We start from the raw sequence: 26,814 nt of genomic DNA on the forward strand, positions 1-26,814 counted from the left end.
CTATATTAAGGGGGGGATATGCATAGAAATGCATAGTGAAAATAACATGTAAAAATTGAATTATATTAGGAGAATTGATTTGTACAAATGTGTATATTAGTCAAATCTCCATACAAAAAAATGGGTTTATTAGAAGAAATTTGCAATAAAATGTTCATGAATTTTCATGAGGATTTTATTATGAACTGAATTTAAGACTAGAAAGAAATGAGAAATGAAGAGAAATGAAATTGAGAGATGGATCCATTCCTGCTTCCAGGTAAGCAGGGTTAGGATTGTAGCCTTGGTCTATATTATTCTGAAATTGACAGATTTGTCCAGGTAAGGAGTGTTAAGGTGTGTTAGGTCGGTAGCATTGCTCTGTGTTCTTCAGTGAGCCGGATTGTGTGTTTGTGTACACACACTTGCACATGTGTGAGAGTGAGAGAGACAAAGCAAGATGTTTTAAAATAGAATTCTCAGGATTTGATAAGTGAGAAAATGGAATAACAAATATAGGCATGCATACAAATAATTTTTTAAAACTACTTGTATTCCTTAAGATGTATTTACATATTTTGCCCACAGTGCATTATGATATAGGTATTACAACTTTGCACAAATGATGGCAGTTCCCTCCTGACCCCTCCATTTTTAAAAAATTGTATCCTTCAAACAAAATCTTGAAATATTTATTGGGGTAGCCATATGGAGGAAACAGATTATGAGGGAGGATGAAGCTGTTCCTTTTAAAAGAGAGAATACAGGGAAACCACATTAAGAAGCACTTCACATTCTTCCTCCCCTTCCCCCCGCCTCCAACCCATCCCAATCTCCAACCCACGAGGGACAACTTCCTTTGATCATCTCAGATCCATATTGACATGTCCCAGGCCAACCTCCCCTCTCTAATCTTTCAGTGCTCTGCTTGTGGAGCACATAGCACTACATACATTCATTACTGTTCAGAACAAGGGATTGCACAGACCCTACTTGGAGACCACAAGTAGACTGGAGTTATTGGTTAGAGATCATTTACATGCCTCCTTGACTGCTTTGCCTTCCTCTAGAGGGGGCTCTGATTTGCCAGGAGAATTGAGTTGGAACTTCTCCATTGTTCTCTCCTTCCTTACACATGGCTGGGCCGAAGAGAGTAGAAGTAAGTGAAATGGTTTCACATATAGCTGTTTGGTGTGGGGGTTGTATTTCTTTTTTCTCTCTCAATCTGACCTTCTCTTCTTCTTCTTCTTCTTCCCCCTCCCCTTCTCATCTCCCATGTCAGGTGAAAGAACTTCTGGAAGAGACAGAGTGGCCCAGAGCACATGTCACGAGTCAAAACACAAAAGCCCTTAAAAGAAGTGAGTGAGGGGTACCGTTCTGCCATGGGAGATGGGCAAACTATATCCCTTGGCAAAATCATAGACACTTGTAAAGTCATGCAACTCCACAGCAGGGTGTTTATCTCTTCCCTGCTGCAAGGTGTCAGGGAATCGGTCTGCGTCGACATCTTGAGCTATCAAGTGGAGAATGGCATTGTTTGCTTCCAAATCAAGGAAGTTAAAAAGCAATGTGCAGGGCGTGTAAAGGCTTTGCCATCACTACAAGTGTGTGTTTGTAAGAGTTGTTCAAGAGCAGAGCCGGAAAGTCATGTCTCAATAGATGTCAACCGTTTTGACACTTCCAAAGGACAATTCAAGTTTCTGTTAACAGGGCTTTGACTGTGTTTCCAGAGAGACTGTCTTGCTCTGCTTGCCTTGAAAAGAGAACAGTCGTGGGTGAGTTGGAGCTGAATGCTTTTGTCCCCATACCTCAGCACTGTGATGCTCTAAACATTTTGTCATCTACTAGTAATGATGATAATAATAATAATAATAATAATAATAATAATAATAATAATAGGATTAGTATATCTTCCTTTCCCTTGAGGACCTGAGGTCATAAGTCAAACAGCTTACTTCAGGCCACAGAGGAAGGAATGTCTAAATATTTGCACCTGGATCCAGAGCCCCATGTGTACTCCCCTGTGCATGAAGAGCTCCTGCAGGAATGAGCTGCCCCATTCAGTGACTGGAGCAATTGTGTGCATGTTAAGGGATGTGTGAGAAGAGCTGTGCCCCCTCTCCACTGGTGTGAGGCTGCAGAATATCATATCCCAAGGGACAGCTCTCATGCACAATGCAGGGCGGTAATAGTGCTGAATCCTTGCTTCTCACACAGTTCAGTATTGCAGTCTTCTTCTCTCTCTTCTCTAATCTCTGCAGTTGAGGAAAGGTCACACGGCCAGATTCTAATAAGCCTCAGCACAAATTAAATCTTGAATTAGGTCCTTCGATGTTGCATTATTGTATTATATTATATTCTTGTTTTTAATTGCTACTCCTCCCTTTAGGCAAGCTCTTACAAGGGATCTTGAAATAAAAATGCTAAAAGCAGGAGGGAAAGACTGCAGCTTAGTGCTGGGGTGGGAAACCGGGTATTGTTGGACTCCAGCTCCCATGATTCTCAGCTAGGATGACCAATAGCAAGGCATGATGAGAGTTGTAGTCCAAAAAACATCCAGAGATCTACATTTAGCTTAATGGTAGAGCATCTGCTTTGCATGCAGAAGGTCCTGGGTTTAGTCCCCAGCATCTCCAGGTAGACTAGGAAAGACTCCCTGTCTGAAACCCTGTAGAACCACTGCCATCCAACATACACATTTCTGAACTAGATGGACCAGTGGTCTGACTTGGTAAAATGCAGCTTCCTGTGGGATAATTAATGTGTAACAAAAACAGAATCAGACACGTACAAATGCAATTTAAAAAGTAAAAGCAAGGAGAAAAAAAAGGCATAAGAGAGTCTGCTTCTCCCATATGAACCTACACAGGTTCTGAGATCTTCAGGGGAGATCCTTTTCTCAGTCCACATTCACAGGCATGCCTGGTGGTGACAAGGGAGAGGGCCTTCTCGGTGGCTGCTCCCTGGGTTTGGAACTCACTTCTTAGAGAAGCTCAATTGGCTCCCTCCTTGTTGCCCTTCTGCCAGCAGGTGGAGACATTTTTATTCCAGCAGCGTTTGGGGAACTGACTTCTTGTAAGGAAAGGGCTCATAATCCTGTGCTGTATTACTACTACTACTACTACTACTATTAGCACTAGTGGTAGTAGTAGTATCTGCAGTTCAGTAGTTCTTTTTTACATTATTTTAATTCCATATATAGTCTACTTTTTAACGACAACCTTTTATACGTTTTTAGCTATATTTGTTTTATCGGTATATAATTTTTATCAGCCACCTTGTTCTGGGGAAAATCCTCATCCCCACAAGAGAAAGGGTTGTATCAGAAATCTGGCCTTGTGAACCATGGCTCATAGTTAGATCTGGCATATTGATGCTGCAAATGTGTCGACTGAGGCATCCTGTAAGATTGTCACTGTGCTTGTTTTCTAACTCATGAAAATGGCCAGACAGATGGCTTAAAATGAAAGTCCATTAAGGCCAACCAAGGGGTATGTAACAACTAGGCACCATTCCAAAAACTAGCCTTGGTGGCTTGGCATTTGGTGACACACACCAGAGTCACATTGTATGCATTCCTACCATTCTAACTTATCAACACGTCTCATCAACATCCTCCGAAAGCCCAACAGTTTACAACTGATTTGGCTGGTGCACTGAATAACAAACTCTCGAAGTATCTGTGGCTGATCCTTCATAATGACATGAGTCCTGTTCAGAGAACTGGTTGAGTAACTGAATTTGTGGAGTTGAGCACAATCTCCCACACCACAGGTCCACCTACACAAAACCCCTTAACTGTAATTGATCTCTGATTTGCATCATATGTCCTGCATGTAGAACTTTGTCCTTTTTTGCTACAGCCAGTCATGGAAGCATGGAATTCTGGAGTCCTAACACTGTCTTTTAATCTACAATTCTTACAACTGGTTTGGTGCTAGATATTTGACTTTTTCATATATATTTACATGTTATCTCCTCTAGTCCCTACAGAGACTAAACCCTCTATTTTTATTTTTAAGGGGAATTCTAAGTGCTGACCTTTAAAGCCCTAAACTGCTTCAGTCCTGTATACCTAAATTAGTGTCTTCACTACCCAGCCCAGACACTGAGATCTAATTCTGAGATCCTTCTGGCAGTTCCCTCATGGTGAGAAGTGAAGTTACAGGGAACCAGGCAGAGGGCCTTCTCAGTAGCTGCACCCGCCCTGTGGAATGTCATTCCATCAGATGTCAAGGAAATAAACAACTATTTGACTTTTAGAAGACACCTGAAGGCAGCCCTGTATAGGGAAGTTTTTAATGTTTGATGTTTTCCTGTGGCTTTATAAATTGTTGGAAGCTGCCCAGAGTGGCTGGGGCAACCCAGTAAGATGGGCAACATATTAGTTGTTGTTGTTGTTGTTGTTGTTGTTGTTGTCATGGCTGTAGTAGCAGGGCATCTGCTTGCATGCAGAAAGACTCAGGTTCAATCACCAGAATCTCCAAGTAGGGTTGTGGAAGAACACTGCTTGAAACCCTGGAGAACTGCTTCTAGTCACTGTTAACAATACTTTGCTAGACAGACCAATGGTGTGGCTCAATATAAGGCAGCTCCCTATGTTCCAAGCTAAACTAGATAGTTAACCATGCTGGAAATGGTGTTGGTTAACCAGTAGGGGGAGACTTCAGACAGTTCAGGATGCTTAAGCTGAAGTTACATCAAATGGATTTATCCTGTTTCAAATAAAACACTGCTTACATTATCAGCTAGTTGTTAAAAGTTGAAAGGTATTCTTAAACAATGTTGTGGTGTGGTAGCTCATTACTCTGCATTCACTGTTCTTGCTGCAGCTCCACAGCATTCCTCAACAGTCATTCCAATTATGGGCTATTATGCTCCTCTTTGCAGTATGGGTTGTGGTCAGCTGACCCATAAAAATGCAAGGGACTTACAGAAGCATCATGTTGCATGAGGCCAGTGGGCAGGCAGGACTGATAAAAAGGGCTATGAAAGCTTTCTAGGGCTAGGAAAAAGTTCAGTTGCCGGTTGTGGGATATGACTTGAAACCCTAATCAGGTGATACAGCAGGGATAGAGACCGTGTGGCCCTCCAGATGTTGTTGCACTTACAAGTCAGATCAGACCCATCCAGTATGTGAAACAGTCAGGGAGGGTGGGAGTTGTATTCCAGCAACATCTGGAGAGGCACACCTTCCCCATACAACCATGCAGCCTCAAATGTATGTTGGTACAAGTGTGAGAGATAATGTGGTGGTGAAAACTTGTCTTGCTGTTCTTTTTTACCATCCATCAATTAATGAGAAAAGGAATGCATCCAAAAGTTATCAATGGGGAGAAAAAGGTGGGGATGTTCTCACAGGTGGGATGCAGAGTTTTGTTGTGCTTACCTTCTGACCGAGGTGGCCATAAAGTGTTTGTGAAGGGTCTTTTCTTTCACTCTGCAAAGCACCTCTCTGGTGATCTGAACTCTAGTGCCTTGCAGGGTTATCTCCCTTTTCAGAAAACACAATGCTATCCTTGGCTGGGCTTTTCTCTAAGCACAGGAAGCCAGGGAGACTGTCTACTGTGCACCTGACAGCTGTTTGTCATTTTCCTTGATGGTCTCCCATGCCTCAGAAGCAAAGCTCATATCCATCAGGACCTGTGCATTGAGTATTGTGGACCCAATTTCAGCTGATGTCAGATCAGCAGCCCCTCCCTGTTGAACTTCCAGAAGCTACTAAAAACCATTTTTTTCATTATTCCAGAAGGAATTTAAACTTAATTCTGATGTTATAGTTGACCCGTATTTGCATTTTACTGACCTTTACAAACAGCACATAGAGATCAATGTAATTAAGTGTTATGTACATTGCCAAAATAAAGAAATAAAGAAATTTTGAAAACTTTTAAAAAAAACAATGTGGGAATCTTCTTCTTCTTTTTTTTTAAGAAGTGTAATAGGAAGGACTTTCCTTCATACAAGATCAGCAAGGCCATCTTAATCTTAGGCAATGGATAAATAGTCTTCCAGACTTCCTATGCTTTGGTTAAAGTTCAAGGGAAGATCAGATCAGATCAGGAAATCTCATCCCTTGTTGAAAATACATACATACCAACTCCACTTTTCCTGTTCCTGATCATCCCATGTTCAGTTAGGAAGGTTTGGGTGGGGGAGCTATTTACCTGTGTTTGCTTCATAAAGCAAGGTTCCTAACCATGCAGAGGCTTCTACTTGCATTCATGAAATCGTAGGTATTACCCCATTCAATGCAGAAAGGTAGGAAGGCACCATATATATAGCTTGATGCTTCCTTTTCAGGCACGACATATGAAGAGGGCTACAGTCTCCTTACAAGGCAGATCTCAATGCAATGGTCAAAAAGGTTTCACTCCGTTCAGTGGAAACCTCCCAGGTTTTTTCACATACACACAAATTCACTGATGTTACAGGATTTCTAGACAAGCTGTATTGAGCATTCATCCCTGATTTCTTCACACAAAGTTTGTGAGGAGGATAGACAATATCAGCTATTTTTATGAGCGATTCCCTTCTGATTTGTTTGCAGAATGGTTGTATAACATTGCAATAAACCAGGTATGGGGAACCTTTGGCCCTTCAGAAATTGCTGAACTACAACTCCCATCATCCCTGGACATTGGCCATGCTTGCCAGGGCTGATGGGGATCTGTAATTCAGTGACATATGGCAAGCCGAAGGTTCCCTACACCTGTGGGGAAAGGGCTAAAAGTGTTGGATGAGCTGTAAGATTGGGATGAGGAAAATGTGGTCTGCCATATGCTGTTGGACTACAACTCCCATCAGTCCCAGCCAGTATTGTCAATGGACAGGGATGATGGGAGTTGTAGTCCAGCCACACCTGGAGGGCCATGTTTTCGCCATGCCTGCTCTATGCTCTTAGTTCAAGTGGGCTGATAGCCAGACCTTTCAGATATGACATATAAATTTATATGGAATGTTCCTTGAGGATAGGAACCTTGCAAAACACTGTGTTAAATAGATACAATACTAGCTTATCTCAACGGGATTCTTAGAGGATCAATTAACTTTGACATCTTATTCAACATGTGAAACTGTTTCTTATCTCTCATTAACATGGCTGCATTTGTGACTAGCAAGTCTTCCAGCTTTGGCCAAGAACCCAGATATTAGCAGTCTTCCATCATTGTTGCCTCAAAGGATAATGCAAATTATACTTTTCCTAGTGAGTTGCTTCAGGTAGCAAGAGAGATACGGGAACAAGTTTGCACAACATTTTATTTAATTTAAATTTTGGAAGATTGACTCGCACCAGCCGGAGCCAGGAGAAAAGAGTTTAATGAGTGTTGTTTAACTAATTGCCAATTATCTTTGAGCAGAGTGGTAATTTCCAGCAGCTGTTCATAAAGCAAGGTTATAGTCAATTTATACTTTGGTGTTGCCAAATTGGGTAGGTAGCAACATGTGGGAGCAGATTGGCTCCATCTTTATAGTTTTTTTAAAAAGATCTATATATCATTCCTCAAGAAGGAGGTGAGTGGGGGATGGGAGAAGAAACTTGGCACTGTGTTTTTCCATTTATTTGGAGTTACTGAGTACAGGGCACATCCCAAAGGCATTTTGGTTTTATTGAATCACCTTAGATGTTAATGCCTGATTCTATTTATGTTTACTTAGAGATAAGTCTGATCGCAGGGGTGGGCAGATTTCATGTTTTGGTGTGTTGTTTTGGGGTTTTTTACTAGAATCATGGGACCCAACAGCCAGGCCCTGAGGCCAAACACTGTTCAAGAGTAACAGATTGGAATGAAGTTCATGGTCCTCCTCCTACACTCCTTGCCTCAAGTGCTTTTAATTTCAGCAGTATAATTTAAGCTCTGGATGTGCTGTACCTTTAAAATGCATTTGAAACATAGCCTTTATCTCAAAGTGTTGTGGGTGCTGTAGTTTGCCCAGCAACTCTTAACAAACTACAGAATTCATTAAGGGGAAAGATTGTGCTTCAAATATGCTTTAAAGGTATAGTGTTTGCACAGCTATAGTTGCTGCTACTGTTGACGATTTAGCATCAGAAATACTTGCTAATCTATGGCAAATCATTCTGAAATATACTGATCAAGTAACTAGCTGTGAGCTGCAGCTAGGTAGGTCATAACGGCACTATCTTACTGGGAAGAAAGCTCCATTCCGTTCAATGGGGCTTACTCCAGTGTAAAGTGTCTACAGAATTGGCTGTGTAAGGGCTGCTACAGACCGGGAGATTTTTGCATACATTTTCTGCAACATATCATTGATGCAATGACAGTGCATGAGTGATGGATTTATACTGGACCGTCCACACATTATTAGCTGTTCTGAGATGCTTCTCTGATGTTACTGCCTTATTGCCATCTGGAGGAGAGCTATTGAACTATGGCACAGCGAAAGCAGGACACAAATAAAAACCTGGAACATTTGTTGGTATAAAAAGTGGCAGGATTGCAGCAGGACATGCCCCGAAGTGGTATGTCCACTGCAAAACTTTTGCAGCCACAAATTGTTTTGAAAGCAGGATTGTGTATAACCACCCCAATACCATCACGAGTGCAAAATATTCCTGAATGCATCGTAAAAGGGCCCTAAATCACTCAATAGCAAAATCTCCTGGAAAATCCTTGAAAGCCACATTGCAGGAGCTGAAGTCTTGAAGTGGTTTCCTTATTCAAAGTCCCCCACAAAAAACTTTATTTTTGAAAGGAATGGCAAACACTGGCTATATGCTTCCTTCACTCACCCACCCCTTCCCTCTTTCAGAAACCCTGAGACATTTTCATGCCGTGGGGTGTACCCGTCTAACTTAGGCAAGCCTTAACAGCTCACGTTTCACTGTTTTGTCTGTGAGCATTATAGCCCACGTTTCTCCGCGGCTTGTAGTAGGGGGTTTTAAAAGAAAAGGCCTCAAATATGAGTTTATATACAGTGCCAGATTTTGTTAAGCACATGAGAGGATTCCCATGCCAATTTATAACTAAGTGTCCCTCCTGGCTGTGTCTGTTAGTCTCCCTGGAACAGCCAAACCTACAGATCACTGTAAACGTTAATCTTCTTATACTTTCAGGTATCAGGTTCCCTTTGATGTTACCAAACATGTTGACTCCTATCTTGGTTGAATGTGCAATCCAGACATAGTTAGCATTAATAATGTTTTGTCTACATCGTTCTCACTGAGTGACTAACAATATAGATTTGCTTCCAAAACCACACTTCTCTGGTATTTTCATAAAGTCGTCTCTAGAGCTAATGCAGTTTGTTTCCTATCTTCTGCTTTTGTTGAGGTGCATAGATACATCACACTTTACTGGGGAGGGGATCATTTATGTCTTTTACAGGGCAATCCAATCTGTGTCTACTGAGAAGTAAATATAGGGTTTAGGGATGGATGAATCTGTCAATCTTAGCTTCTCTGTGTTTCTCCCCTTTTTTTTCCAGTCACAGATTCAGTTCTCCACATTCCTGCAGCAATTTAGTGCAAATTTCTCCCATCATGTGGTTTCATATGTAGTTTTGATTAATATACACATTTTTGCAAATGATTGGGGCTCAGTGCTCCCCTAAGTTTGATACGTAAACTTGCTCTCAGGTAAACACTTAGGAGTGAACATCCACTCCCATCCATAAATTCTCCAGGAAAAGAAGAAAATTCTTTATTCTCAATTACTTGATCATTCATGAGAACTGCTAATTAACAAGGAAATGTAAATAGTGATAAATTATGCTCAATTTTGATGTTTTCCATTTAGCAGAGTATTAAGTTGCAAGTGATATAGTGCACACTTTAAGATCTCGTTAATTTTGATGCCATAATGGATGAGAATTCCTAGAGGAGTTTTTTAAGGCCAGAAATATGAATGGTATTAGCTCAACAGTTATATGATTAAGCAGTAAGACCTGCTGAGGCAGGCAGTACTTGGGCATGATTGACGACTGTAATTGATTGACGTGCAGAGGTAAAGCCAAGGGCACCGATTTACTGGCTGGGTCAATCATCTCATGGCTGTGGCCAGTTTGGGAAGGCTTATTACTCTACTGATATAGTGAGTGTTATTAGAAGCTTTTAATGTGTTTTTAATGCTAAAGTGGTAAATTTTAACTAGGGTGAACCTTAAATAGGTCAGTGTGAGATTGTCGGGATTGGAAAATATTCTGATGCTTTGGTAATAAAAGATCCAATTTTTTTGTTGTTGGGCCTCTTCTGTGGTGGCACCCCAATTCTGGAACACCCTCCCTAAGGCAGTTTGACAGGCACCAACTTTACTATTTTTCAGCACCAGCTCAAAACATATCTCTCTGACCAGGAATCTAAAATAGACTTACTTTACTGTCTCTGCCTGCTTTATAACTTTGTAGCTATGTTGCTTCTCAGTTATCTTACTATGAAGAATGTGTGGTGGTGTTGATGTGATGTTTTATTACATTGTATTTTGTTGTTGTTGCACACCTCCCTCGAATCTGTGAGGCTGAACTTGAGATTGTCCTGAATCTTATTTAAGAATGATATCCTCTTTATTCAAATAAGCAACTACTAAACCTAGATAGCATCTTAAAAAGCAGAGACACCACCTTGCCAACAAAGGTCCGTATAGCTAACGCTGTGGTTTTCCCAGTAGTAATGTATGGAAGTGAGAGCTGGACCATAAAGAAGGCTGATCGCTGAAGAATTGATGCTTTTGAATTCTGGTGCTGGAGGAGACTCTTGAGAGTCCGTGGACTGCAAGAAGATCAAACCTGTCCTTTCTTAAGGAAATCAGTTCTGAGTGCTCACTGGAAGGACAGATCATGAAGCTGAGGCTCCAATACTTTGGCCACCTCATGAGAAGAGAAGACTCCCTGGAAAAGACCCTGATGTTGGGAAAGATTGAGGGCACAAGGAGAAGGGGACGATAGAGGACGAGATGGTTGGACAGTGTTCTTGAAGCTACCAGCATGAGTTTGACCAAACTGCGGGAAGCAGTGGAAGACAGGAGTGCCTAGCGTGCTCTGGTCCATGGGGTCACGAAGAGTCGGACACGACTAAACGACTAAACAATAGCAACCATGATGGCTGTATATACTGCCTCCAGTGTTTGAGAGTATTTGCCTTTGAAGACCATTTCCTGAGGATCGCAAGTGGAAATATTGCTGTTGCACTGATGTCCTTTTTTGTGGGCATCTGTTTGGCCACCATGCATACAGGATACTGGATTAGATGGGTCACCGGTCTAATTTAGCAATGGAGAGAAAAATGAAAGGAGCATGTGGGAAAGTGGCTAAAAGTGCAAATAACATACAAAATGTGTGAAATATAAGGAAAACTGCTTGCAAAAATATGTTTATTAGAGGTGCATATTAAAATAAATGTGCACTAAATTGTTGCTAGACTCTTGTGAGTGTACAGTTCATTTTTTTAAAAAAAAATGCAAATTTGTGCAGAATTATGCTGGCTGAACTGAAGACTGGAAAAACTGAGAAGCAGAGAGAACTGAAATTTGCAATTTTACCTCTCCCTGTTCGTTCTTATGCCAGTTTCATTTTCAAGCTGTCCCCCTTCCTCATTCACAGTACAGCAAGAAGAAAGATCTATATTCTAATTATACGGCTCCAAGGGAGGACACACTTAAAGGAGGTCAAGGTCGAGAGGCTTGTTGGCATCAGAAGCCTAACGCCCTGCTACTGAAGCATCGCTTCACACTCTCCCACTGATGTATCTTATTGCAGCTCCCTGCCCTCCTCATTGTGCAAGATAACAAGGAAACTAAGAGGAGGCAGAGACAATAATAGTATGAAATATTGATGGACTCTTACATGAAACAGTCCATAGATCCAGCTGAGGCTCTTGTTCTTCCTGAATTGAAATCCACCAAACGGACCTCATTCCAAGGTAAAAATAATCATATTTTTTTAAAAAATAAATCTACAGGGGCAGGTGTTTGTTGCATATCTTCCCCACACTTTCTTTTCTTTAACAAAGTTCTGATCATCACCATATAAAAACCTATATTAATGTAAGAAGTTGTGTGATGTGCCTTAAAAGAGGAAGGGCAAGGAGTTGCAACCAACTAAGTTCTGCTTGGAGTAAACCCATTGAAATGAAGAGATACAAGTTAGTTCATATCCATAAATTTCAATGGGTCTACTCAGAGTAGAACCCCCACTGGATACAGCTGAATGTGCCCTGAAACCTCATTTATCAAAGTCATGAGGGGGAAACCTAAAATTAAGGGTTCCATCTCATATTTTAGTGAGGGTGAAGAACCAACATCAACAAGAGAGCCAGTATAGTGATATGGTGGTTAGAGTTGTGGACTAGAACTTGTGAGACCAGGGTTCAAATCCCCTTGGACCAGACACTTCCTCACAGCCTAACCTACCTCACAGGGTTGTTGTGAGGACAGAAATGAGAAGGAGACATATCTGTGCCACCTAGAGCTCCTTGGAGGAAATGTAATAATGTGATAGATGAATAAATGCATCATTAAGAAAGGTCCTAGAAGACCTGCTCCCTGCCTTGGAGGCCTTTTTCCCCCTTCCCTGGGAGGACAGGACCCTGTCTGACTCCAGCTACCCAAAGCTGAGGCTGGTGAAGAGGCCAGAGACCAACCTGGCTGTCTTTTAGTGCAGACCCAGGTCATCGAGCCTGAGCTTCTACAACTGCCAACCACCATGAACCACCAATGGCAGGATTGGCAGCAACGTTAGTAGATAGGCTCTATGCTTATGATAATGTTTATTCTCTTGTTGATGATGCTGTTATAAAAGTGCACTTTATATTTGACTTCCTCTAGTCATGTTTTCTTTTGAAATGTTTAAGGTATTGCTTTAGTCATTTTTGCTGCATTAAATGTGCATTCTGTAGTTGACCTCCTTCATAATGTTCTGTTTTGAGATCTTGAAGGTAATGTTTTTCTTTTATGTTAATTATTTTGCTTTGAATATATACATTATAGTTGACTTTCCTCATTCTTTGTTCTTCCTCATTCTTCTTTGCTTCATTTGATCTTTTAATATATTGTAAACTGATTAGAATTTTTTTCCCTTTAAAACATAAAGTGGTATTGAAATGAAATGCATAATAATAATTGTTCCACCCACTTTTGATATTGCTTCTTTCTCCACCTTCCACTGGCATGTGGCCCCTGGAAGGTTGCCTATGAAGAAATGTGGCCCTTTGTCTGAAACAGACACTCTACCCATTGTGTAGACCAGTGATGTCCAAACTTTTTCCAAAGAGGGCCAGATTTGATGAAGTGAAGGTCCGTGAGGGCTGATCAAAGGACTGACCAAAGTTGTTAGCCTTTTTTTAGGATTGAAGTTGTTGAGGGTTTTTTTTTTAGGATTTTACCCCAGAAAATGAACTGCCACAGGGGCCGGATTAAACTGACCAGCGGGCTGGATTAGACCCCCGAAATGGACTTTGGACATGCCTGGTGTAGACAATACTGAACAGATAGGCCAATGGTCTGACTAAGTAGACAACTTCCCATGCTCCTGTGTCTGAATAACACAATGTTCTTCTGCAGGAAATGTGTTGAAGGGGTGGAAGTGTTTAAGGGAAACAGTTGAACCTGTGACAAAGGCAAATGGGAAAAATATATGAAATCTGTCTTCTCATTCATTCTCTTCTCTTCCCTCACTCCCCCACCCCACCACCTTCTTCTTCTTTTGAATTGGATTGAAACCGCTATCATGAAGAACATGTCTGATTGGATTGAGATGTCCCCATCACGGGAAGCAGGCAAGGCCTGATGCCCCAATAACAGAAGCTGCACAAGCAATTTAACATGTGGCTTCAATCCAATTCCCTGAGCGATTCCCCCTCTTTGTGTGTGACAACAAGACAAAGTGTTGCATGTGTAGAATCGCAGGAGGGAATAAGGAGACGCACCGGTCTGAGCAGCTGGAACAACTCGTCTGTAGCTTAGTAGCAGATCATTGGGCTTGGAGTCTGCAGAACCAAATCTAATCCCACCATTTTCCCTCCCATTTAAGAATTCTGTATTTATTGCTTGGTGTTTCCGTTTGGCTAGAGAGGGGTGTTAAATGGCGTTCTGCCAAGTTTTCAGAACATGGAGAGTATTAAAGGGAATCTGTGTTATCCTTAAGCAATGGGAAGGGCCATAGCTCAGCGGCAGCGCATCAGCTTTGCATTCTGAAGGGTCAAGGTTCAATCCCCAGCATCTCTAGGTAGGGCTTGGAATGCCCCCGTCTGAAACCCTGTGGAGCCACTGCTAGTCAGTGTAGACTGCTAATGACATCAGATGTGGGCAGGTAAAAAGATGACTGGGCTAAAAAAGGGACTTATTGAAGTACCAACAACTGGTAGCACTTCAAAGCACAGTGCAGAGCTCTCTGTGAGGGGAGCCCTGCTTTGAAGTCCCAGCAATCAACTGGTTGCAGGGGCTTCAAAATGTCTCATTGGCAGAGGTTATTGTGCCCCACCCACCAGTCAAATTTATCCACAGAGGAGTAAGGGAGATAAGGATCTGACTCAATAGCCAGAATCAGTACCCACATTCATGTTGTAGTCAATCCTGATCTAGGTGAATATAGAAACATAGGAAGGTGTTTTACATTGAATCAGACCATTGGTCCATCTAGCTCAGGGTGGTCTACATCAGAGGTTTTCAACCTGTGGATCCCCAAATGTTGTTGGACTACAACTCAGCTAGGGGTGATGGGAGTCATAGTTCAACAACATCTGGGGACCCACAGGTTGAGAAAGGCTGGTCTACGTTAAGAAGCAGTGGCTCTCCACTGGCCATTGCCCATATCGGCTGGGGCTGAAGTGATCTGTAGTCCAGCAACATCTGGAGGGCACCAAAATGGCTACCCCTGATGTACACCAGTGAGCAAATCTGCTGCAGAACATTCTATAATGGTATGCCAGAGGCGATAAAGAAGAGGAGCAGAATGATAGAATGATGCATCCATCATGGGACTTTGGAGGGGAGTGCAAAAGACTTGGAACTTGGGTTCTGGTTGACCCAGCCCCTGCCAAAGCCTAGAAGGAATGCAAGTGGGACCAAGGCCACATCTACACCATACAATTAAAGCACATGGCTTCCCCCAAATAATTCTGGGAACTTTGGTTTAATAAGGGTGCTGGCAACTGTAGCTCTGTGCGGATTAAGCTAATGTTCATGGGATATTTGAGGAGAAGATATATTTTAATGTTTGGTGTAGATGTGACCCAAGTCTTCTTACAAGTCAAGACCAGGAAGCAAGTCTGTCATGGAAGCTTTTGCAGAGGCCAAAGTGTATCATCTTACCTGTTGTAACCTACTGGGAAAAAGACAGAGGCTACATTGAGTTCTTTCCCTTCCTTCCTTTGGCCAGAGTCTTTCCTACAGCTCATTCCATTGGTTGGTCAGTTGCTTTGGAGGACAAGGTCGATGGTGGCTATTAGTCATGGATCAGAGGTGGTATACCACTGAATGTCAGATGCTGGGGGCAAAAAGCAGAAGCTCCTGCATTTGTAGGAGGGTGGCATGCTGTGGCTATAAGGTCCTGCTTGCAGGCTTGGCTACTGTGAGAACAGGATGCTGGACTAGATGGGTCTTTGAGCTGATCCAGCAGGGCTCTTCTTGTGCTCATACGTTCATATTCATGTTCTGCTTAGGGCTTTTGATAGGCATCTGATTGCCTATTGTGGAAAACAGAATAGGTCCCAGGACATGGTTTGAAAGCACATGAGACCACTACCTTCCTAGTGCTGATCAAGTGTGAGTCTGATCAGTGCCAGGGTGGGTGCATCTCTAGGAACCACTTGTATGCAGTCTTGGGTTTTATGATGGAAGAAAGATAGAATACAAATACAAGAAAAGAACTAAGCAATTACATTAGCTAGGCCTTTTATCTGATCCAGCAGGGTTCTTACAGTACATGAGTTGAATCTGCTGCCTTTTAGGTCAAAATTCAAGAGGTGCTGCAGGTGCAAGTCTTGACATGTGCCGAAAGCAAGTGTGTGGAAGGCCGGAGGAAGCTTTTCCATCGGTGTATTCAAAAGCCCTGAGAAACACCTGTAGCCTCTTTCCATCCTTATCCGCTGCTCAGCTAGCTGAGCTGAAGAAACTCTCTGATCATCTATTAATCTCTTTTGTTGCTCAGAAGGCACCGCAAAGGCTTCAGCCGTGGAAGCTGTCTAATGATTCTCTTAAGATCAAAAGGCAGGTGTCATAAAGGTTATTAATATTTTCCAAGTAAAATAGTGTTTGCTTTTTAAAGCCCCTGCCAAAGCTCTCCTGAAATGTGTTTGCCATTAAAAAGAGGAAAAAAAGAGTCCTGGATGCCTTCAGCCAATATCTAGGTAGACAATTTCCAGACCAATTTGTGATGCATGATTAACAGATCAGAGAGGGATTTTTTTCTTCTTCAGAAAAAAGAGTGTTATCTGTGAAATGTTCCAGAGTGCCTACTTCACCACTTGAGCATCCCTGTTTATAATAGGCAACAAATGTTGCATTTACACAACAGCCTTGTGGAGCAAAAGGTCGCCATGTTCAAGTGCAAAAATATCTGAAAATGGCTCTGGTTGCTTGACAAAAAATGTGCTTTTCTCCCCTAATTAAACTGTTTGGCTCCCTATTGCAGATCCCAATACAAAAGAAAAAAATGCCCTGAACATGAAGCAATAGTTTTCAGCTGCTTCACTCTGGAGGAACCCTTTATGCATTGCTTTGTTGTCTGCAAAACTGCTGTTGACTGTGCTTTGCCCTATGTGTTGCATAATCTAGATCAGGGCTACAGAAGTTGTAGCTTCCCAGTCTTTGCTTTGCTTTGTTGTCTGCAAAACTGCTGTTGACTGTGCTTTGCCCTATGTGTTGCATAATCTAGATCAGGGCTACAGAAGCTGTAGCTTCCCAATCTTGTTGAACTCCAGCTTCCATCAGTCTCAGCCAGAATGGCCAGCTAAAATGATGGAAGCTGTAGTCCACCAAAGTCTACAAGGTTACAAGTTACCCATCCCAACTCTAGGTGGTGACCAAATAGTTATAATAGACTTGGCTAAATACCGCATACAAATTAAGTGTGTGCTCCAGAATACTCTACAACAGGGGTAACCGTAATGGTCCCTCCATGTATTAGAATTCAACTTCCGTCAGTCTGCATGGTCAGTGGTCAAGGTTGGCGGGAGCTGGAATTCAAGAGTATCTGGAGAGCATTTATGAGTTATCTCTACAATGTGCAGTAGTAGTTTCTGGGACATGTTCTAAAAGAGCATTTTTCCAGTCCATGTGGTGTGCCTGGTCCAAGCCATCACTCTGTGCAATTAAACTATGCCCTTAAAATGCACTTTGGAAGGTCAGTAATGTCCTTCAGCCATGTGCAGCCCTCTTGCCAAGGAAACTCTGTTGAGCATGTTGGAACCATTCCGCTGTAAAGTATTAAGAATGTATTGTTTGTGAAATCGGTTCATCAGGATGTCCTTTCATATAAGCAAATCTGATGTCACCACAAAGGCTATACTTTCCAAGATAAAGTATTCAGTAGACAGCCATCATATAAAGTACAATAGGTAAATATAAGCTGGAGCTTGGTCCATAAAGGCAAATGGAGCTCTACATCCCCAGCAACCACAGTCTGCTCCCAGCCAGCCCCCACTTCCTTCTTACTTGCATCCAGTTCAGGCAATGGCACTGGCTGTTAGCTTCCTCCTCAATCTCAGTGTTGCTCTTGTAGACCTCAGCAAGGAGAAAGATAGGGACAAAGCTAAAATTAGTTGGCTCCGCCCATGAATGGCTCAGGCTGCATATACTGTGGACTTCTTTGCCTTCCTTTCCACCAGTCCCAGTGGACACTAGCCACCACTGCAAGTGAACATCACATTTGGGAACCAGCTTAATCAGGCAGTCCTACAAGTGTTTACTCAGAAGTAAGCCCCTTTGAGTTTAATGACACTTACTCTCAACTAAGTAGGCATTAGGATTGCAGTCTTGGTTACCAATTACTCTTCAATATTTCAGGCACTGTAGAAGAGGAAGGTGGGAAAGATCTTTTTCATATACCATGGAAGACCTTTTAAAAAAAATGTTTTAAAAATGTAGATCAGATTTATTTATGTTCCAAGACAAGTATTTCTGACATAAAGGGCAGCTTCTGAATGCAGTGGAGTAATGAAGTTTCTTGCAAAGCACAACACGGAACCAGCCTTATTTCCTGCAAATTATAGATTAGAACCTTCCCCGGCCTTTGTAGAAGTCACTATTCCATTTTGGACAGGTTAAGTATAGCGTTAACAAGCTTTTATTTCAGGAACATGAAAGAAGTTTTGCATGGAGTTTTCCCAAAAGGGAAGTAAATAACACCTAAGAATATAGCATGTAATTTCAACGTCAGTGCTGATGTCTATGTATACAGGTTTTAAAACCACCTTTCTTTGGATCTTCTTCTGTTCTCAAAACAGTAGTTAGAGTTCAACGATGTCCAAATATAAGCATACAGAGCTGACAAGGTACCCGGCAGAGATGCAGAGAGAAAAGATGCAAGAGTTTAACTGAAGGAACTAGACGCTGCAGCACCATACATATGCTCCAACTCTTAAACTGGTTTTACATATTCTCCTGGTTAAACTGGAATTCAGGAGGAGTAGAGCATAGCTCATAATGAACCAGAGGAAGAACAGAATAATAAAATGAAAGAAATCCTCTTATCGCTACTTCATAATTGAGGCTGAATGTGCAATCAGCCTGGACACTAGGCCTTGTTCACACAAATGTTGCAGTGGGATGATGACACTGGTGGTTGCATAGTACCATCATGACTGGTAGTCCTCAGTTGGCTTTCATGAATTTAACTGTCTTCCTTAAAGTCATTTAAGCCAGGGTTGTTGAACTACAACTCCCATCACCCACATGGTAGCTGTGGCTGATAGTCCAGATACCTCTGGAGAAGTACAGGTTCCCCAACCCTGGTCTGAACTAAAGGCTATCACATGTTGTGGAAATAAGTTCCACAGATCAGTTAAATGATGTGAGAGGAAGTGCTTCTCTGTCCTGTCAAACAGTTTCATTGCTGGAGGTGGGGGAGCCCCACTAAAGTAATCACTGATTTTATGCCAACCCAAGCACACACTACTTTTCAAACGTGTACTGGAGACTTATCAAGGATCAGTTAACAAGCACAACTGGATCACTTGATTTCACAATCCTTGATGACTGGTACTTGAGGTGATATGAGAAGATACAAGAGTGTTCCCTATGATGTTTTGATCTATGATGAATCACCTTCAAGTTCCCCCCACACTGCAGTCATTACTTGCATACATTCTAAAACTGGTCCTAAGGTTCTCAGTTATTAAGGCTGCAGTCCTATACACCAAGGAATTCTGGGAGCTGTAGTTGTTGAAGATTCTTAGGAGACCCCATATTTCCCTTCTAGAGCTACAGTTCTTAGGAGTAGTTTGACATTCAATCCCACTTCCCAGGGAACTATAGCTCTGGGAGGGAAATAGGGGTCCCCTAACAGCTGTCAACACCCTTAACAAACTACAGCTCCCAGAATTCTTTGGGGAAAGCCATGATTGTTCGAAGTGATATCATTGTGCTTTAATAAAAGGTAAAGGGGCCCCTGACAGTTAAGTCCAGTTGCGAACGACTCTGGGGTTGTGGCGCTCATCTCGCTTTACTGGCCAAGGGAGCTGACGTTTGCCTGCAGACAGTTTTTCCAGGTCATGTGGCCAGCATGACTAAGCCGCTTATGGCGAAACCAGAGCAGCACACGGAAATGCCATTTACCTTCCGGCCACAGTGTTACCTATTTATCTACTTGCACTGGTGTGCTTTCAAACCGCTAGATTGGCAGGAGCTGGGACCGAGCAATGAGAGTTCACCCCATCGCAGGGATTCAAACCACTGACCTTCTGATCAGCAAGCCCCAGGCTCAGTGGTTTAGACCACTGCACCACCTTTTAATTATATGGTGTGAATTCAGCTATTGAGCTGAGCCTTAAGTTTAATGGAAATAGAACAAAGCAGCATTTGAATGTCAATATATTTATTGATTTTTTTTTACCAGTTGCATTGCTGGGGAAAACGCTTCCTTTTAGAAGCGTTCCTTCAGATTGCAGATCCAGCCCCAGAGTTTGTGTATAGAGCTCTTGCCTTCAAAGCACTATCAGACCAGTACCCAATAAATCTTCAAAGCACTCTCAAGAGGCAAGAAAGTTGTTATCAGGACAACTGTGATAAAGAAGGATTAAGGAGATGTCTCAAAGCCAAACAGGAAGCTAGTGTCAGAGATTGGAAAATTATTAGCTGTCATGATGACCTTGCAACTGCCATTCTGCAACTGCTAGTGCTGTACCAAAAAAAAAAAAAAATCATCCTGCATTTTATTTTATTTTTTAACCATTCTCCATCAGTTAATGAGAAAAGAAACTGATTTAAACATTGGGAAATAAAAGAGAAAATGTTGATGAAGATTCACTTGGGTGAGGTGCAGCGTTTCTGTTGAGCTTACCTTACTTTTGCAGTGACCAAGGGACACACAGCACTAATTTGTGCTTTCTCTGCCTCATGCTGACTTGTTGCAATGCATGCTACACATGGTCACCTTTCAAGACCATTTGGAATCTTCTAAGGACACAGTTCTTCTCCTTACAGGTGTGAATCTCCAGGAGCGCATTACACCAATGTATCTGAGCCTGTGCTGATTCCCTGTTGCCTTTTTAGCCCAATTCATTGCATATATTTTTACTAATAAAGCCTTCATTGTGTCAGTGGGGATGGCTACATGATCATGCATGTAACTGCAGACCCTCCAAGTGTCCCTATTTTCCAAGGACGTCCCCAATTTAGAGAAGACGTCCCCAATTTAGAGAAGCCGTCCCGGTTTCTGATTTGATCCCAGAATGTCCCAGTTTTTGTTAGGATGTCCCCATTTTCATTGGAGAAATGTTGGAGGGTATGGTGACTGGTACTAACATAAAAGACCTTATGCAGCTCAGGCCCTGGCTACATATATACCAGGTAGGCCATTGTGGTCTGTGGGAGCACTTCTCCATCAAGTTCCCAATACATCAGAAACAGACTCCACAGGAACTCAGAGCAGGGCTTTTTGTGTGACTGCCCCTGATCTGTGGAATTGCATTTCTCTTGAGATATAACAGCTGTCTACTATCTTTACCTTCCGGAAACAACCAAAAGCATTTTGTTTTGTTTCCATGCTGGATGGATAGATCTCTAACATGGGTGTCTCTTTTGTATTTTTTTAAAAAATTATCTGATGATGTGGGTGCGATGGGTGGGTTGTTTTTAACTGGGGGGGTAGCCACTTTTATTGGATTTTGTACATCACCTTGATACATGCCTGTGGAAGGTGGTAGACAAATAGATAACTGTTCCATAGCTTCTTGTTATTGAGCCCTTTTATCATGAGAACTGTGGATTTTTCTGTGGACTGGCCCAACGTTGCTTAGTGAGCATCATGGCTGAGCAGAAATTTGAACCTGGATCACTCTAAGTCTATGTCCAACACTGTGGTCACTACTGGCTCTTTTGAATGTGTGGAGATGCCCTGGGCATTCTTCTGGAGTGGGTCTTGTAGGTTTCCAAACACAGCTTTGCCAAAAGACCTGAGTCTGAACTAGAATGGCATTGGGCAGAAGTTTCATTTTTCAGTGATCGTGGATTTTAGGGCTGAGCACAGATTTCTTTGCTTGATATTGTGGTGGGAAGTGCTTTGGCACTTAGGCCTGGAAGCCCTTCCTCCTAATCCTAGCTTTGTGGTGGCTGGTATCAATTATTCTCTATATCCAATAAATATTTTTTTTGGATATGCAAAATATCCAAGAAAAGAGAAAAAAATTAAGTGAAATTCTCATGTGTGGGAGTTTTCTTCCACTTGTCTTACCTTTGAGATAACTGAGGGATGTTTGTGAGTGTCCTTCCTTTCCTTTCATTCCACACATCATCATCTGGTGATCAGCAATATGCAGCTTTTCCAGGTGTCCTAGCTTCCTTAAAAAAAACAACCAGGACATCCTTGACTGGGTGTTCCTGTGTGCACAGAAAGGCAAGGAGGCTGCCCACCATGATGTTGATAGCTGTTCCTTGGCTTCTGCATGGGTTTGTGCATGCATGTGAACTCTTTTTTTCCTCTTCCAGAAGCAAGAGTGGAAAGATTTTGTTTTTAAGGTAAAAGGGAGGACTTTCCTTAAAAACAAAATAAATGGGCTTACCAGTCTCAGGCATTGGGTAAATAACTTTCCAGTTTTCTGAACTTTGATTAAATCACAGGGGAGGTGGTGTCTCCCAAGGCGCTTCTTCTGATCAGGAAGCATAGGCAGATGGGGAGAGGGCGTAGTGCTGGAGAAATGTTTAATGGAAAGAGAAACACAGGCACCAATCTTGACCACCTTGCAATGAGAAGGGATGCTTAACCTCATTCTGAATCAATTTTCAATGCCCTGAAAATGAGGCAAATTATATAAAGCTCTTTTGTGGGGGAAGGAAACTGCTGAGAAATAGGAGGACAAGTTTTGGTGTGGCATTATTTTACACACATTCAGAAGCAATCCCTTCTGTAGCACTCACTTCTGGGCTAATCGACCACTATGGCAATACTGAAACTCTTGCATCCAAGAATAACTTCTGCTGCAGTAAAAAAAATGGCACAGCCTATCCCCTGATTAAAAGATAAATCAAAATTTGTTAAGAGAGCGGAAGAGTTGGAGGGCTGATTGCTAACACCAGTGGGGAGGGGAAGGGGAGAGAGAAAGATGAAAGGGAAGCCTAATCGGAGACTTTCTTTAAGCTCTGTTGATTACTGAGAAGCTTTTGACATGGCTCTGTTGCAGGCAAACAGGAGTGGCGACCCTCTCTGATATTCTCCAGCTCACCCGGACGACTCCACTGACACGAACAGCTCAGCCCTGCAGAAATAGTGGTGAGTTAGTGCATGTTCCAAGGGAGATAATGGCAAAGTTATTTTGCCTTTGGGCTCAAAGTCTGTATGTGGGGAGTGAGCAGGGGGAGAAAGAGAGTGGGGGAATCCTTTGCAAAATATTATAGAAGGGTTTTCTTTTAAGTCCCTTTTAGCCCTCAGGAGCAGGCAATGTTCAGCCAGGTCTTGTTTCACCAACATAATATCTCTTTATGAATAGCTGGAGGGTTGCTAGCAAGTGTACTCATTTAGCTGTGGAAGGGATGTTTAATAGCCATCAAAACGGCGAACAACTTGACAACTGTTTGATCAACTGAGATGTCACCCGCAGAGATGAAATGACATATCTTCGGGTGATATGTGTCGGTCATTATTGAGTTGACTGTTAGCAGGAGAAGCAAGCTTTTTAAAAAATCAGTTGTGTCAGACCAGAGCTTGACATTATGGGGGTCTCATGGCTACTGCTGGAAGCAGCAGACCCACATCCCTTTCTCCTCCTCACTTCCCCAGACTCATGATGATGTCACATCTCAAGTTCCCCTGCCCTCAGTCAACTTCATTGGCTGCCCTTTGCATGGGCAAAGAGTGTTGCCAAGCAGTGATGTCACTGCATGGATAGCACACACTGCAGGGAACAGGAGAGGAGGAGACAGCGTAAGGCTGCCATTTTGGGTGGCAGCTGTGTATCCTTCACAACATCAATTCTTGCTGCAGCAGCAAGAGCGGCAACAGCAAACACAAAATAGGCATGTGTGAAAACCCAACAGATTTATTGTGGCAAGACTTCAGATACATGAGCAGTGATCACCCCCACATACACATAGGCCTCATCTGCACTATACGTTTAAAGAAGTATCATGCTACTTTAAGCACTCTTGGCTTCCCCCAAAGAATTCTGAGAGCTGTAGTTTAGTTAAGAGTGCTAAGAGTTGTTAGGAGACTTCCATTCCCCTTGCAGAGCTACAATTCTCAGAATGGCTTAGCAATCACTTCCCATGGAACTCTGAGAATTGTAGCTCTGTGAATGGGAGAGCGGGTCTCCAAACAACTCTCACCTCTCTCAACCGACTTCATTTCTCAGGAATCTTTGGGGAAGCCCTGACAGTTTCAAAGGGTGTGTTTCAAATGTATAGTGCAGTTGGTGCCAAGCACTAGTGTTGTTCAATGTCGGTTTTAAAAGGACTGCATCATTCTCAGGGCATAGTCTGAAGGTACAGAATGTGTCAGTCTTGCTAGGCAGATAGGGGTCTCATCAGTGCTGGAATGGATGCTGGGTTATTGGCAGAAAGAGTCAACCTGAATTAAATTGGGCGAGGTGGAATATGGGTTAGCGTTTTTATGACTGAGTCATGTGGATCCTGAAAACACAGCTGCATGGCTGAGGGATAGGAATAGGTGAACCTGTTGACTTTGGTTTTGCTCAGTTTCTATTTTTTTCCCTATCTTAAATTCAGTTCTATACATCACAACATCAGTTTGGGGTGGCTATTTCAAAGTCTTCATGAAAATTCATCAGCATTTTAGGGCAGATTTCTCACAATATGCACATTTTTACAAGCTGTTTTCCCTAAAATAATGCATTTTGTATCTTATGTTCACTAGTATATGCATTTTTCTGCATACTTTACCCTAGTACAGGCATTTTTGTACACTTTACATTACTGTACTTCAAAATTTGGAGTTGTCCAAACTTCAAAGAAGTGTTTCAATTGGTGCAAATTAGCCAGGTTTCCCTTTGAATGCAAACTGAATTTCTCCCCAATCCCACTTGACTTGCAGAAGTATGTTGCAGAGGGTTGGACTAGATGACCCTTGGAGCCTCTTCTGATTCTATGATTCTGTGAAATTACATCATTGCCACAGGATTTGACTCCTCCCACTGCAAGCCTGGGAGACAACAGGGGAGCATCAAAGACTTGAAGGGCATGCAAAAAAAGAGTCTTGAACCTATGCCAAGCAATTTGTTCTGGCTTTAATCAAGATGTCGTCTTTTAACTCCAAATGTCATTCTTATTATTATTATTAATCCCGTATCAAAACTTTGAGCAGCATACTGCAGCATGAATAAATGCTACCCGTCATTTAAACTTTCAGCAATGTTTCAAAGCCTTGCAAATGAGTGATAGCCATTTATATATGTATTCATGCATGTGTCTATTCATCAAAGTGATGCAGTTAACAAGCTGGTAAAAGACAAAGTGAATAGCAACAAAGAAACTGGTGGATTATAAGTTTTTAACTTTGTAAAAGCTAATGCAGAACAACTTGATTGTTAAATTTGTAGTCTCTCTTTGCCCAAAGAGAACACTCTTTTCTTTCCATCTCTCTCTTTACTCGCTGTCATCAGCATCCTGCCATTTTGGAATCTTAAATTGCTCCCCCTCTAAGCAAAGTATCATAAGTGATGACACAGAGAATACTCAAATAATCAGCTGAATTGCTCCAGCATTAAATATTAGAGCAGGGATGTCCAACCAGTAGATTGCGATCTACCGGTAGATCCCTGGCTGATCCTGGTAGATCGCGGGATCCTTATCGTGTACAAAAAGTTACGAGGGGAAAGCTAAAAAAACTCTGTGCAATCCCACCCACCCCAAGCATGCTCCTCCTCCCTCCAATGACAATGCGTAGATCACTGCCAATTTTTTAATACTGGGAGTAGATCACAGTCTCTTGGGAGTTGGACATGCGTGTATTAGAGGATAAGAAATCCATGATGTCACCTAATTTCATATTTCCTGTTTTGGAAATGCAAATCTCAGCAGCTGGTAATTATTAGAAATGGATGGACAACTCGAAGCCTGGTCTGTGTCCATTTCTTATTTTGGTTGCAAAGGGATCCATTCTGTCCCATTTCAACAGTTAATGTACTGATGGTTTCTCCAACAAGCCACAGATATAATGAAAAATAGGCACTTAAGAGGTGGCCTGAGGATTTAAAACCTTTCTTCCCCTTTCCTTAACAGGGACTAGCTCCTTGGAGTGGCTAAGAAGCATGGTCGTTGCCACTTGGGGTGTAAACAGGACTGCAAATGTCCCTGGAAATGGCAAGATGTGATGACGTCCTGTCCCTTTCAAGGACATTGTATGAAAAAAATGGTTTCTCTTATGGAACCATAGCAGCAGCCATATTTTCTTAACTTCCATGGGTTTTCCCCCCTGATGATATCATCAGGAGCACTAAAAGGGAGACTTGACTCAGAACTGAGTTCAGTATAAACCAAGCTATTTTCCAAGATGGTTTTTTTCGGGTGGTGGGAAGTAAATACCTTGGTTTTCCAAGCCTAGTCATGAGCTTGGCTTTGAGAAGCTTTATGTATAAGACAGCCTTCTGCAAGATAGTGTTCTCTAGATGTTTTGGACTATGAACCCCAGCAGCCCCAGCCACCACAGCTGTGCTGACAAGGGCTGATGGGACATGTTGTCCAAAACAAGCTGTGGGAAGGTTGCTATACAGGGGACAAGTGTTGATAGCAACAAATTTCCATGAAGTATTGCCCTTCCGATGCATTCATCAGATGTAGAACTGAGCATAAATGAGATGAGCAAACCTCTTTTTATTGAATGCAAAGAAGAAAAACGAGGCATACAAGTTCAAATTGAGTGTTGCTGCATCAAATGGCCAGCCACCAACATCAAACAGGTTAATGGACTGGCAGCAGAACCACCACACATAAGTTGTGTGCGCATTACCATTTGCTCGGACTCCAGGTCGCTCCCACCACTGCTGTTTGAAGCCAGCTACACATGAAGTTAACCGTAATTGGCATGTATTCTGTAGTTTCTTGAGAAATGCTGTTGCTTGATGTGTTTCCCCTCAAACCAGCTTCCATCCGATTTGAAAATGTAAGCTGTGGTTAAGCTGAGGTGTGTACATTTGAGACGGCCATAGCGCAGGCACACTAGACAGCACATTTGCAGATTGAAGTTTCATTGAACACGGTTTTTTGCTGGGGA

The 26,814-nt window shown here is 42.3% G+C and overlaps 1 long non-coding RNA gene across 3 annotated transcripts; it reads left to right on the forward strand.

Moving 5' to 3' along the window:
- Window positions 1-1,401: 1,401 nt before the first annotated feature.
- LOC310685082 lies at window positions 1,402-25,656 on the forward strand. Of its 3 annotated transcripts, none has more exons than XR_014515056.1 (3): window positions 1,402-1,754; window positions 22,772-22,860; window positions 24,637-25,146. It is a non-coding gene; the product is annotated as an uncharacterized lncRNA (long non-coding RNA). The 3 variants fall into 3 exon arrangements; XR_014515057.1 differs by lacking the exon at window positions 1,402-1,754 and adding an exon at window positions 11,546-11,857; XR_014515058.1 differs by lacking the exon at window positions 1,402-1,754 and having other exon boundaries at window positions 22,633-22,860; window positions 24,637-25,656.
- Window positions 25,657-26,814: the final 1,158 nt, after the last annotated feature.

Source organism: Podarcis tiliguerta (genome assembly GCF_965153285.1).
Source record: "Podarcis tiliguerta genome assembly, chromosome: 8".
Taxonomy (NCBI): domain Eukaryota; kingdom Metazoa; phylum Chordata; class Lepidosauria; order Squamata; family Lacertidae; genus Podarcis; species Podarcis tiliguerta.